We start from the raw sequence: 12,469 nt of genomic DNA on the forward strand, positions 1-12,469 counted from the left end.
CATTCTATCATAAAAATACTTATTAGTGAGGAGTAAATTAAGGTGCATCATGCCCTGTACAATTTTTTGTCTAATCAGGAGATAGACACTATGCAAAGCCTTCATTGTTTTAGAATGCCTGTATTTGGGAAAATTAGCATGTTTTCACTTTTAAAAATGAAAGAAGATTAGTGATATATTATGAAATATCTACAAACAAACTTCATGAATTGTGATCACTATTTTGATACTCCTGCATTTGTCAGACATAATTTGCTGAATTGACAGCACTACAGAATTAACTCACTCTTTGAGGTGTTACTGAAATATTATTTACCTTTAGATCTTTTTCATTCAAGTTATGTAATGGTGACATAAAAACAAAGGTAGAAAATAAATGTTTGAAGTAGTAACAGGAACTTCCAAGGGCAAAGAGACCTAATATTATGATCACTTTGGCATACCAAAAATAGTGTCTTAAATCTCATGAATGCAGTATTTTCTATACTAAAGGTAAAGCAGAAAACTCGTGTACTGTGGCACATTTCCAGTGATCCTTACAGTTTTTTATTTGATGTTTATGCTAATGACTGAGTAATGTAAGCAAACAGAAGATCTATGCTTCGGTATCTATCTTTAACAAAGTGATCCAGACTCAGTTTATATCCTTTCGGGTTTAACACCAGAAGCCCAATTTTGAACTCTTAGTTGTTTGCGTAGCCCTTTATTACTACTGACATGAACGGAATTACTCATGATTTTGATTAACATAAATAAAATCATAATCATGTCCCATCTTGTTAAGATTATGGCTATAGCAAGTGCAATGTTATTAAGCATACTCTATCCTACATGGAGATCGGTGATCCTACATCGGTGAGGAGAGGTTCAGCCAAGAGCCAGCTGTAGAGCAGCTCTGATCATAAGCCATGATATAACTTGAAGCAGCTTTCAACAGTTGGTATCACATATACAGACACATGAACACACACACACAGTGCTTTTCAGTCAAGCCAAACTAGCAACTCAGAGTGTTTCAAGAAGCTCTGAATCCAGAAGGATGGTGTGTAGAGGGGGCAACAAAATAAGAAACAACCCCAAGCTGTAATACACACTATTACTAAAATCAGAAATGTATGTTTGGTCTGTGGCTGCTTGGTTGAGGAGTAAGGGAAATTTTGGAAAACTGTGTCTTACATTATTAACCCTATGCAGTGCATGCCTATGATAAAACCCATTTAAAAACAAACAAACAAATCGTCAAACAAATAAACAGAAATACCAAGAGGCATAATTTCTTATAGCAGTATTCTTAGGTCAGCAGCTGCTGTTGCAGTCAAGTAACTTCTATAAGCAACACAGCCGAGCTGCCTGGCCAATGCTGGCACCTAAGTATAGCAGAAGGGATTAGCAGTATCCTGGGAAGGGCCAGAAAAGTGATCAGAAACCTTGGGGTAGTTAATGTCCAAATATATTAAGTGTATTACTACACATTAATTGTCTAATATTCAGTTGAAATAATTCTTGACCATATCTCCAGTAATAGAAGAGTGAGGTTCTTAATTTGTTAACTTTCAATTTGGACACACTGTTGTTAATCTAATATTTTCAGGCCTTTCCTGCAAATGAGAGTTTGTACCTTGAAGATACTTAGCAGCAGGTCTTGTATTATCATAGGGGTGATACATAACGTAGCGGAGACATCACTGTTTGGTAAATGCTGAAGAAAATCATTTGCTACCTTCCTAAAAGCAGAACAGTATTGAACTCTGATGGACTGGAAGCAGCTGTCATGATGATACCAACTCTTACATTCATTTCAGATGTCTGTGTAGAAGTACAGCTTTTAAGTATTGGTATTAGAAGTAGCACATGAAAAGGTAATAGTGGTGGAAACCTTGTCCAGGAAATGAGTCACTTTTTGTGTGAGAATATACTTTAGGATATAGAGTTAAACGTGCTTCTGCCAAAAAAAAAAAAAAAAAAAAAAAAAAAAAAAAAAAAAAAGGAAGAAACAAGATTCTCTCCATAATGAGTTCAACATTTAATGTTTTTTTTCTATGAAAACGCCAAGCAAACAGCAAATGAAAATACCCTTTTCTCCAAAGTGTAAGTGCAATTTCCATAAGTTGCTTGGAAAGTGCTTGCTGCCACTCTATGCTTTGTGTTAAAATTGTTTAGACTTTCTGTGCAGAGCCAGATTTTTTTCAATGCCTGGCACTTTTTGTAATCACCACTGAAAATAATGCAACCAAATCAGAATTCTCTCCTCACATGAGTAGCAGTGTTTTTTATCCATTTTGTGTTCACTTTGCACAGCTATAAATGACTACACAAGGTGCAAGGCAAAGGAGAATCAGACTCAAAGTAAACTCTAAATGGATCTGGATGTCACTTCTGCCCTGTCATCCTTTCTACAAGGTGTGAATGAACCAAGGATTTTTCATCTGCTAAGAGCCTTTTAGAACTGAGGATTGACTGGGCTTACTGCCAATCTAAATATTAAGCAGTCGACTGTCAATACAAGGAAACAATATGGCAACTTGTAAAAGAAGATGCTTATAAGAGAAGAAAGCAAGCGAATACTACACAATTGTTAGCACTTTGAACATACTAAGCACTTTCATATAACAAATGTCCCTACAGTCATTTTGAAATCACCTGCTTTAAAAAAAATTTGTTCTACTTTTGCTGTTCTTTTTACTCATTCAATTATTTTTAAAAAGGAAGCTATTCAATTTTTTCCAAAAAGTATGTAGCTTCAATAGTGCCAGAATATATGTCTTTCCCCCTCCCCCAGATATTGCTGCTCTTTTATATTTCAAGTACAAAACTTGCCAGTGTCTAAATGAGAAGATACACAATGTATTGGCTTTACAGGGGAGATTAATTTTAGCACCAGAGTGTATATATGTTGTCAATGATCCATCACTACCTAATTGTTACTTAATTAATTCCTTCTTCTACATGATGTGATTTCAATGCATGGAGCTTAACAGAACATTCATGCGCCAGTTCCTCAGTAGCTAACCTTTCTAAACCTTTGCGATTTTACTGCTAAATTAGCTGAAGTGGGAAATTAAGAAATGAAGAAGCTAAGAGAGAGCTCACAGTGGATAAAAGGTGTAATTACTCTGACATGGAGCTGAGTGCTTAGCTAGTAAAATTTACTAAGGATCTAGCTTCACCAAGGGACGTGACTTCTTTAATAGAGTTTACTTACACACAGAGCAACTTAACATTCCTTGCCATTAATATAAATGACACGCTGGCTGGGTTGGAAAGGCAGTTTGTTCCTTACTCTGAGAAATACCATAGTTGTTTGTATTGGCTGCAATTTAAATGAAGTTTTTTCTGCAGATCTTTATCATACACAGTTGTATGATAAAGATAAATTAGATAAGATGTACTAGCTTGTTTTTCATCATTGATTTACCAGCAATGTGTCCTCATTCATATTATTTCTTTCAATTTTCAAAGTAAAAAGAAATATATATATACATATGTTACATATTTGTAACATACTTGAGGATTTACTTTCTTTTAGACTGAAGACCTGGAAATGTCCTGAGGCCATGGTCTAGTGGTCTGAGCTTGGGACTGGGAGCCAGAAACTCCTGAGCTCTAATCCCGGCTCTGACAGTGACTTCCTCTGTGGCCTTGGGTAAGTCACTAAACATCTCTGCCTCAGTTTCCCCAGCAGTAAACATAAAATTAACTTTCCTTAACTACCTAGCCCAGTGAATTTGGAAGTCCTGAGTTCATATTTTAAGAGGTTTATAAATTCAAAGTAAATTAAAAATACAAATAGTTATTTATAAATGTTCTTGTCAGTGATATTTATGTTGTTTTTAGGTACTCACATAACTCTGGCATTCCTGTACTTAGCCTCTGCTATATCCTGATCTGAATATTTCTAGGTGTGTATTTCACATCACCAAAGGTCAACTGATTTCTTTTGGTTAAGCTGTTTTGGGGAGTTTGTTGATGTTCCCCCAGTGTCATTTTTGGACATCATACTCACCCAAATAAACCTTCACCCTTTACCAGATTAAAGCAGTGGAATGAATCAGGCATGCCATGCCATGTCGTGGCAAACACGCCCTTTTGTATGTGGAGTGACAGTTTATGGAACAGATACATTATGCATTTGATCCACTTATCAGCAGTTCATCCACCCAGTTCCCTCACTGACCTAGCTGTAACAGGAATACTACATACAGACCAAGAGTACAGAGAGTATTTTTCATAAAGTTGGTGTACCCCTTCATCCTGATCCAAAGATTTGTCATAAGAAACAAGCAGGAAAATATGATCCTGAATTTTCCATTACTCATGGCCAAGATGGTTCGGGGATCAGAATCTTTAGCTGTATTTAAGCTGAGTGACCAGAATGCTTGTCCATATATATACACAATAGTAAGTCCCTATCTCTTCTCAATCTTTTCTTTTTTTTTTTCTCTTTGTGGCCCTCATCATAATGGCATGTGATGCCTTGTGAGGGATGTTCTCACCAGTAGCAGAGGTATCAGGGCTCTATAAGACACCCTTATGTGGTGAGACAGATAATTTCCTCAGCTTGATGCTCTTTCTGACCATCATTGGTCATGCTCATTCTGAATTTCTTGCTGGAAGTCGAGTTTAAGAAATGTCGCAGTCATTAATGTTACTACAAAATGTCTATGTTCTTAACATCTGCTGTCAGTTGTCTAGACAATCATAATCTCTGAGAGCATTGCTTCATCAAGCATTATGTATAACATAGGCCTCTAGGAATAACACAGGTCTTGGTAGGGTGGTCCTGAAATTGCACCCGTGACAGGAGTTCTTTAAGGTGTGTGGTCTACATGTGTAGTCAGTTCCTGCTCTCTCTTTCTCTTTCCTCCAGGGTCTTTCCCAGCATGCATCTGCAGTTAGAGTGAACTTCCCTATATTTGTTCTACAATATGTGTTCATACACTAAGTTGAGGAAGGGCAGGACATGAACATCTCTTCTGTAGATATTGTTAAGTTTAAAAACTCATGATATTTGCATATTTGAGCATACTTATGTACTGCCAGAACTAGATTACTGATAATTAACCTCACATTCTGAAATAATTGCATATCTACAGAATCAACTCTAGACATGATTTAACTGAACCTTATAATAATATTTTTGATTAATTTGATATTCCTCCTAATAGTGCTAGCGTTGAGTTTTGTATTATAAGTGAAAATATCTGTTCTTGATATGTCACATCCATGTGTTCTATTGTACACGCTGTAGATTTGTATCACTGGCAATTAGATTCAACTAATTATTTATTCCATGGCTTTCAAGAAATGTCTGTGCTGTGAACAGAGTTTCCTTTGCTTTAACTCTGTACAGTCGTGTCATCATTTACGTATAGGTCATCATTCTAGTACTGGGAGTGGATTTCCTTCTGTTAATTTTGAAGCAAGTTACATTTGTGTTGGATGTCTTACATCTCTGTGAGGTAAAAAGCTGTGTTTCTAACCCTTGTTTTAGATAAGTGTAACAGTTTGAGACAAGCTTAAAAGAAAAGAAATCGCTTCTTTACTGTGAAGGTGATTGAACACTGGAACAGATTGTCCACCGATGTTGTGGAGATATTCAGAACCCGGGAGATATTCAAAGCCTGCCTGGACATGGTCCTGGGCACTCTGCTATGGGCAACCTTGCCTGAGCAAGGGGTTGGACTAGGTGATCTCCAGAAGCACCCTCCAGTCACCTTCTTTGGTTCTGTGATTTTGTAGCACAGCAGCTGAGGGCCACACAGGATATGCTAGGTCACAGGATGGCTATGTTAAGCCACTAAATCCCATTCCTCATCCGCTAAACCTGGCAGTTTCATGCAGTGTTGCCCACTCCTGCCACTCCTAAAGTGGTTTGGTATGATTTGTGATAGATTGACATTTGTCTGAAAGTTCTAATTTCTTGTATGAATATGAGAACATAAATTTTAATTTAATAAGTGATTGCAAAAAGAGACTATTTGGGAAAACAAACCTGAAGAATACGCTGCAAATTCTTGATTCATTGTGAGTAACCTAACAGACTGTTTTTTAAAAGTTGATTCAGAAGATGCTCTCTGCCGTGTAGATGAACTGGAGAGGACTGTAGGATATGTTGGATATATGGAAGAAAAATCTGATTTTGATAATGCAACTGGGGAGAAAAAATGGGAAAGCTTCAACACAGAATTTGAGAAATAGTTCTGTGTTTTTTTTTTTTTTTTTTTTTTTGATACTATTTTCTCACATTATCCACAGCTAGTGTATCAGAGGTTTTAATCCACTAGTCTCCAATTCAGTATTTTTGGGGCATGGACGTAGTAGCTACCTTAAAATTCAAGATAAAAGACTAAGCAGAAAACATTGTCCCCAATTTATGGTTCAGATCAATCAACAATGACAAAAGATCAGAGATCTCAGATTTTCTTCATTGTATATTTTTATGTAGCCTATAAAATTTCTTTCTTAATCTTTAAGTATAGAGCAGGAAAAAAATATTGCAACTACAAGAACAGAAATAAACTTGTGGGATTTTCTTTTTGACACTATAAATCAAAGAGTGTATAGTTATATACTCATGGTTTTTGATGGGCATTTAGTGGGAAACAATGACGGCTGCAAACTGGTGTGTCATATTAACATCAAGAATTTAAAATGATACTAAAAATATTATACATCAATTTCGCACAGTGTGAATATTCATGGTACAAATGTTAGAAGACAAATCTGTTACACATATATATCTATTTTGAAATATTTCTTTCTTGAGAATGCCCTCAAAATGTTCTGTTAAATCATGCAAAACAAGCTATAATTCTTGGACTGAACAAAACAGTCAATGAATAAAGAACATGAAATAGATGTGATAGTACAGGAATTTTGATAGTTCTTTTGATGCATTATTTTTTAAAATCACTCTTGAAAATTTATTCAGGAATGCCTATCCCATTGGAAACTGTCATTTCAACAAGAAACTGACTGAAGTTGAGGAGCTTTAAACCACACATAATAATAGTTTTAAAAAACTGCATTGATGTAGGTCAAGGTGGCCCAGGAAGTGACAGATTTGAGAAAGGTATAATTTTATTTTATTAGAAATGTTTTCAAAAGCATAAAAGATATTAAGTCCTTAAGTGATATTGAAAATATGTGGAAAGCAGGCACATAACAGACATTTGTGTTTTTCTATATTCTCCTGCTACATTTTCATTAAACATCTGGAATATCGCTCTGATACTTAGCAGCATTATGTCAGCACACAAGTTTCTTTACCCTGGGAGCAGACCTCAAGGATAATGTTGGCTGTTTATCAATCTAGTTAGCTCCTACCTGTGAGAGTTTGTTCTCATCTACTTTTCCTGTTCACATGCATATAAACATCTAGGGTATGCAGGAAGGCAATTCGACTTGCAGAGTTACTGTAACACGATAATACCGTGGTGAGACTTGTGTTTCATTAGACATAAGCCATCTCATTACACGACTGAGACAGAAGGTTGGAAGTGAATAAGACTAGCTGATACTTGATCCAAATAAAACCAGGCAATGAGGGTGGGACAGGAAAACAAAGCAGCAAGATATAGAGGAATTGGACCTTTGTTTCAACTAAAAGTGCAGCTTCATGGTAGCCTAAATCCATGTAATTCCAGACTGCCCCAGACCCGTCCTCACTTCCCCCCCCCCAGCTATACATGCCTGACTTCTCTTATGGGTAGACACTAAGTGCTTTTGGAACTGCCTGGGAATGCCAAACAAGAATCACTGTTTTTGCCAGGTTAATTTTCAGCCACATCAAATCCTGAATACAGTCCTCCAGACTTGCACAAGTACAAATGCTGCCTCAAGGAAGGGATGGGAATACATAGTTTAGGTGGAAGAGGGAGTCGAACAGGACTGAAACAACTCAGATACAGAGCAGTTCAAATTATCTTGGGCCAAAGCTGATGGGATATGTGCACCTTTATCTACACAGTTCCAATGCCTGCTGGGCCATCGGCAAGTGCTGCTGGGTATCTAGTTAGTTCTTTCAGCTAACACCACCGTGCTTCCCCATTTCCACTTAGTGAAGAATTATAAAAGTTGTCTCTGAGGTGTAAAGCATTCCTTTCCTTCATAGGGAATACCTTAATGTCCCCTGCCCTTATTTGGGGGGGATATACTCTAAGATATTTGAAAGCCCATATCCTAAACTGTGGGGGATGCTGTGCTATTCTAGAGTGGAGACGTTAAAGATAGCTTCTCTGCTCTCTTGTACTGGTCCACTATTCCTCATTTGCTTTAAAGCATATATAAACACAGACATTATATTTTTGAACTATAATGCAGTCCCTATGTGAATAACATGGTAACCGATTGATTTCTGAATAAATATTTATTTCTGCTGATGGATATTGGACATCTCTATTTAGAGTATGAAAATTTGGATGTCACATAAAACTCAGAGATATGAATAGGGTGTTCCTATGGTAAAAGACTGTCTTCGAGGAACATTCTTAGATCTAGCTGGACATGTGATAATGCAGCTGAAGACAGCTAGCAAAGAGCCAGTTCTGACCAGTGAATCATGAAAATAAGGTAGTGGCGGGGGGGGGGGGGGGGGGGCGGAGGGAGGGGAAGAGCCTAGTCATCAGTGAAAATTAGGTATTTAATTTCCTTGTGTAGCTAAAAAGAAGTTAGCTGAGATCTACAGAGGGTTTAACTGAGCTGTAAGATTTGGATGTCTAATGCAAATAAGCAAAACCTGAAATCTTATGGTAGGTGTCAAACTTACAGATGATGCACTTAGGGAGGAAAGTGCATATGCCCATTATTTTAACTACTTTTCTTTAGTACTTTCTCTAGTACCTGAGATGTCTATCTACTCCACAGACACCAAGGAAGCAAGATAAGGACATTCACCAAGTATCTTTACAGGGCAGCTAGAGCGGGTTGTGACGCTTCTCCGTAAATCATACTGCCTGCCAGTGTATCCCAGATCAGGCTTCTTTGCAGTCCTTCTTTTAGAAACTCCTATGCAGAAAGAAATTAATGGATCCAGAAGGAGGAAATAAATAAAAAGGAATCAGAAGGGAAAGGAATAGAAAGAAGGGAGCAGGAAGCACTGAGTACTGATCCAACTGCTGCTTATGCATTGTTTTAAATGAATTATAAATATATTGACCCTGGAGGAGGGACTCCTCCCTTCTGGTCATGTTTTTGTGCTGAATTCAGTTCTGCCCTGGTGACTTAGGCATGCTATAGGTATTTATAGCAGCTAGGGATCCCCTGACTACTTTGGCAGATTTTTGGTTCTGATGCACTCATCTCAGATAGTATTAGAGGTTAGTCCCTTTGCTTCTCAAACCAAAGCATTTTTGAATATCTCAGGAACTCCTACTCAGGTCTTCATGAGATTTAGTATCCTGTGTCATCTCCCCCAAATATTTTTTATTTGAATTTAGGTGCCTTGGGTGCATGGTCAGAATCACTCATCACTCTCTGGAAGTTTGGCAACTAAAATCTAAGTTAAGACTTAAGTGCAATTTAAAAGAAAGATATCCATAAGAATTGAAAAATAATGAAAAAAATCCCAAAAGAAGTTAAAGTGATGATAGCTCCCATGTATATGTAAAAGCACATCCCAGTCCCAGAGGAAAATCAGAGAAAGCAATCAACACATGTACGAAAAAAAAAAGCACAAAATTTGTTGAACTGACCAAAATGGTGGCTAATAGGGGAGCTAAAGATGAAGTGAGTAACAATTTATGCCTGAGTCAAGATAGTAACATCATAGAGAAAGAGGAAGCATATCAGGTTACCTGTAGAGACAAAAATATGGATAAATAAAAATTTAGAGGGAAAAAAAAAGCAATTCAAGCTGTGGAATAGTTTCTCAGAGCTGGAAATTCCGACAGTATTTCAGTTCAAAGCTAGCTTGGTCAAAGACCTAGAAAGTGTACTCTGGGCATCAGTTTTGTTTCGTTAAGATAGAAAACACATGAACTGATTGGTCTCTTGGTATAACCAACTGTAATTTTTTTGATTATTTTTAAAGGTCTTGTAAAAGCTATTGTGAGATTGCTTGTGGTACCTTATGAGGGGAAAGGCTGTGCTGTTCTGAGTATCTGAGACAGCTCTGAGTCAGACAGATTTAGTCTTTCTCATAGTGATTAGTTGTCCATTCAACCAGGCAGCAGTCTGGTCACAAAAACTTGATACTATATTATACCATGGAGTAATACTTTAGACTGAAAAAGTATGGATGGTTAGGGTTCTTTTCAGTATTAAGTCAGTCCTATCCGTCCTGTAGTCAGAATTCAGTCTTCAGTAGAATGACTATATGATCACAGAAAATTTGGACTTGGAGCAGTAAAAAATGCTCAGAGTCTAATCTTAAAAAAAAAAAAAATTTTTTGAAGTTATCTCCACAAAAGTACAGGAAACAATACACAGAGAGTATGTGGAAGATATTCCCAAAAGGCAGAAAGAGCTCCCTTCCTATACAGCTGAAGTCATTAACAATAACAAAACAGCTAACTGACTGTTTTGAAATAATGTGAGAATCAATAAATCTCCACGTAGGCCAGATCTCTGAGTACTTTTCTATTCCTTTTATTTTTTACTCACTCTTTCTCCATGAAATCTTGAGAATCTCTGTTTAGTGTAGTTTTACTCCTACAGAGTATTTCTTGTAATTGTTCCAAATAAAAAAGAATGTGATATTCTATAAGAAATGAAATGTCATATATGTAAAAGTTTTAGGGGTCATGAAGAAACTGATACATAGTTCTCATAACAGTATCAGGTAGCCTTCTGAATCTATGTCCCTCTAGACAGTCCTTAAAAGAGATAGTCACCGCTCTGAAGATACTTGGACTGGATAGGACAAGGATGAATGATGATGTTTGTTATGCTGACTCACTGATATATTTTATTGGGGGTAGTATTTTGCAGACCTCTGGAGTAATTTCTTATCTTACACATGAAGTGGGTAATACAACTGGAGAATGCATTTGGTCATATCTTAAGGTGTGGTACTACCTCACATCACAGGATAAGAGATTTCTGTAGCTAAGAAATGTGCAGGGCTACTTTGGGTGAAAGGGGAACATTCTTTGTGTAACATGCTGCGGTGGGGGACGTATTGTTCTAGTTTGGGAAAGAATCAGGTACAAGTCATTTTCATGAGTTCACTTGGCCTGTGAGATTGACACATCTAGGGCTTCGACAAAAACACCAATTTTGTGATCAGATTTATTTCTGAATTTATTAATTTGACTTGAATTCATAATTAGGCACAATCTAAGTGTCTGAGCCTAGGGCATGAGCCAATGTGCCCAACTTTGCTATCCAAACAGAGAGGTAAGTGCTATCTAGATCTTCATCAGGACATTGAATTTTCTCTTTCCAGTGGCTATACAGACAACTCAGGTATCTCTAGAAGACAGTTCAAATCTCTTCAGGCTAGTTTTCATCCAATGACAATTTAAAAGTGTATATATGTTTCAGCAAGATAAGTCTGTAGCCTCTGTTTTAATCCCCTTTGAGTGTCTTATCTACTCAGCTTGGGCAGCCTCTATCCTGTCTGCTCTCCATCATGATTCATGATTTGTATTCCTTCCTGCACAGTGGCTTAGCTCTTGGAATAAGAGTGAAAAGTAGTCAGATTCAGGTCATTTGCCTGGTGATCATGGCATTTTCCTGGGATGTAGGAGCTAGAGATTCAATCCCCTTTCCTCTAATTAGGCCATAAAGCCTCGGTTTTCTGCCTCCTAGATGTATGGTCTAATCATTAGTTTAATAGTTAGGCAAAAGATGAATGGGCCTATTGTCATCATCTTTAGTTACCCACGGGTAGAACCATATGTTTTCTGACTTCTCCTAGTGGCTTAGTGGTTCATATTCTGGTTTGTCTAAATCTGGGGGATAACAGAGGGGCTTTAAGTGTCCATCTCAGAAAACTCACTTCTAAGTATGCATCTAAGTATGAAGAATTTAGAATTTCATTAAAATTTAAAATTCAAGCTAATTTGAAATACCTAGTAAATTTAAGTCCATAAAGACATGGTAATCCAATCTTTGGATTAGATTCTGCAGGTTTAGATGCTTATGTCCTAACCTAAGGATTTAGGCAGGCTGCGTCATTATTTGTGTTGTTTGTCAAATAACTATTAAAGGACTTTCTTCTCAGACTATTGAAATTTGTCAACAGTAAGTTGCTATTTATGGAAGAAAAGTTCTTGGAGTCATTAGTAAAATGGCACCCAGGCTCTGGCATATCCAGGCTACCACAGGCAATCCAGAGCATCAGACTTACATATATAGAGATGGGGTCATGTGTTTAGTGCAGAACTGGGAAGTGTTGCAAAAAGCATTTGTGGGAAGCAAATTCCAAACATTTAAATTTAATGACTAGGTTTAGTTTTATAGCCACATTTTACGTCTTTTTTTTTTTTTTTTTAAGTCAAATCATCACATGGTGCTGTCACTCCAT

At 37.1% G+C, this 12,469-nt stretch overlaps 1 protein-coding gene across 1 annotated transcript in view; it reads left to right on the forward strand.

Annotated features, from left to right (window-relative positions):
* Positions 1-12,469, forward strand: part of TAFA5 (TAFA chemokine like family member 5) — a 311,857-nt gene that overhangs the window by 232,282 nt on the left and 67,106 nt on the right. The window lies entirely within an intron of this gene.

This window comes from Rhea pennata, chromosome 1 (genome assembly GCF_028389875.1).
Source record: "Rhea pennata isolate bPtePen1 chromosome 1, bPtePen1.pri, whole genome shotgun sequence".
In the NCBI taxonomy this organism is placed as follows: domain Eukaryota; kingdom Metazoa; phylum Chordata; class Aves; order Rheiformes; family Rheidae; genus Rhea; species Rhea pennata.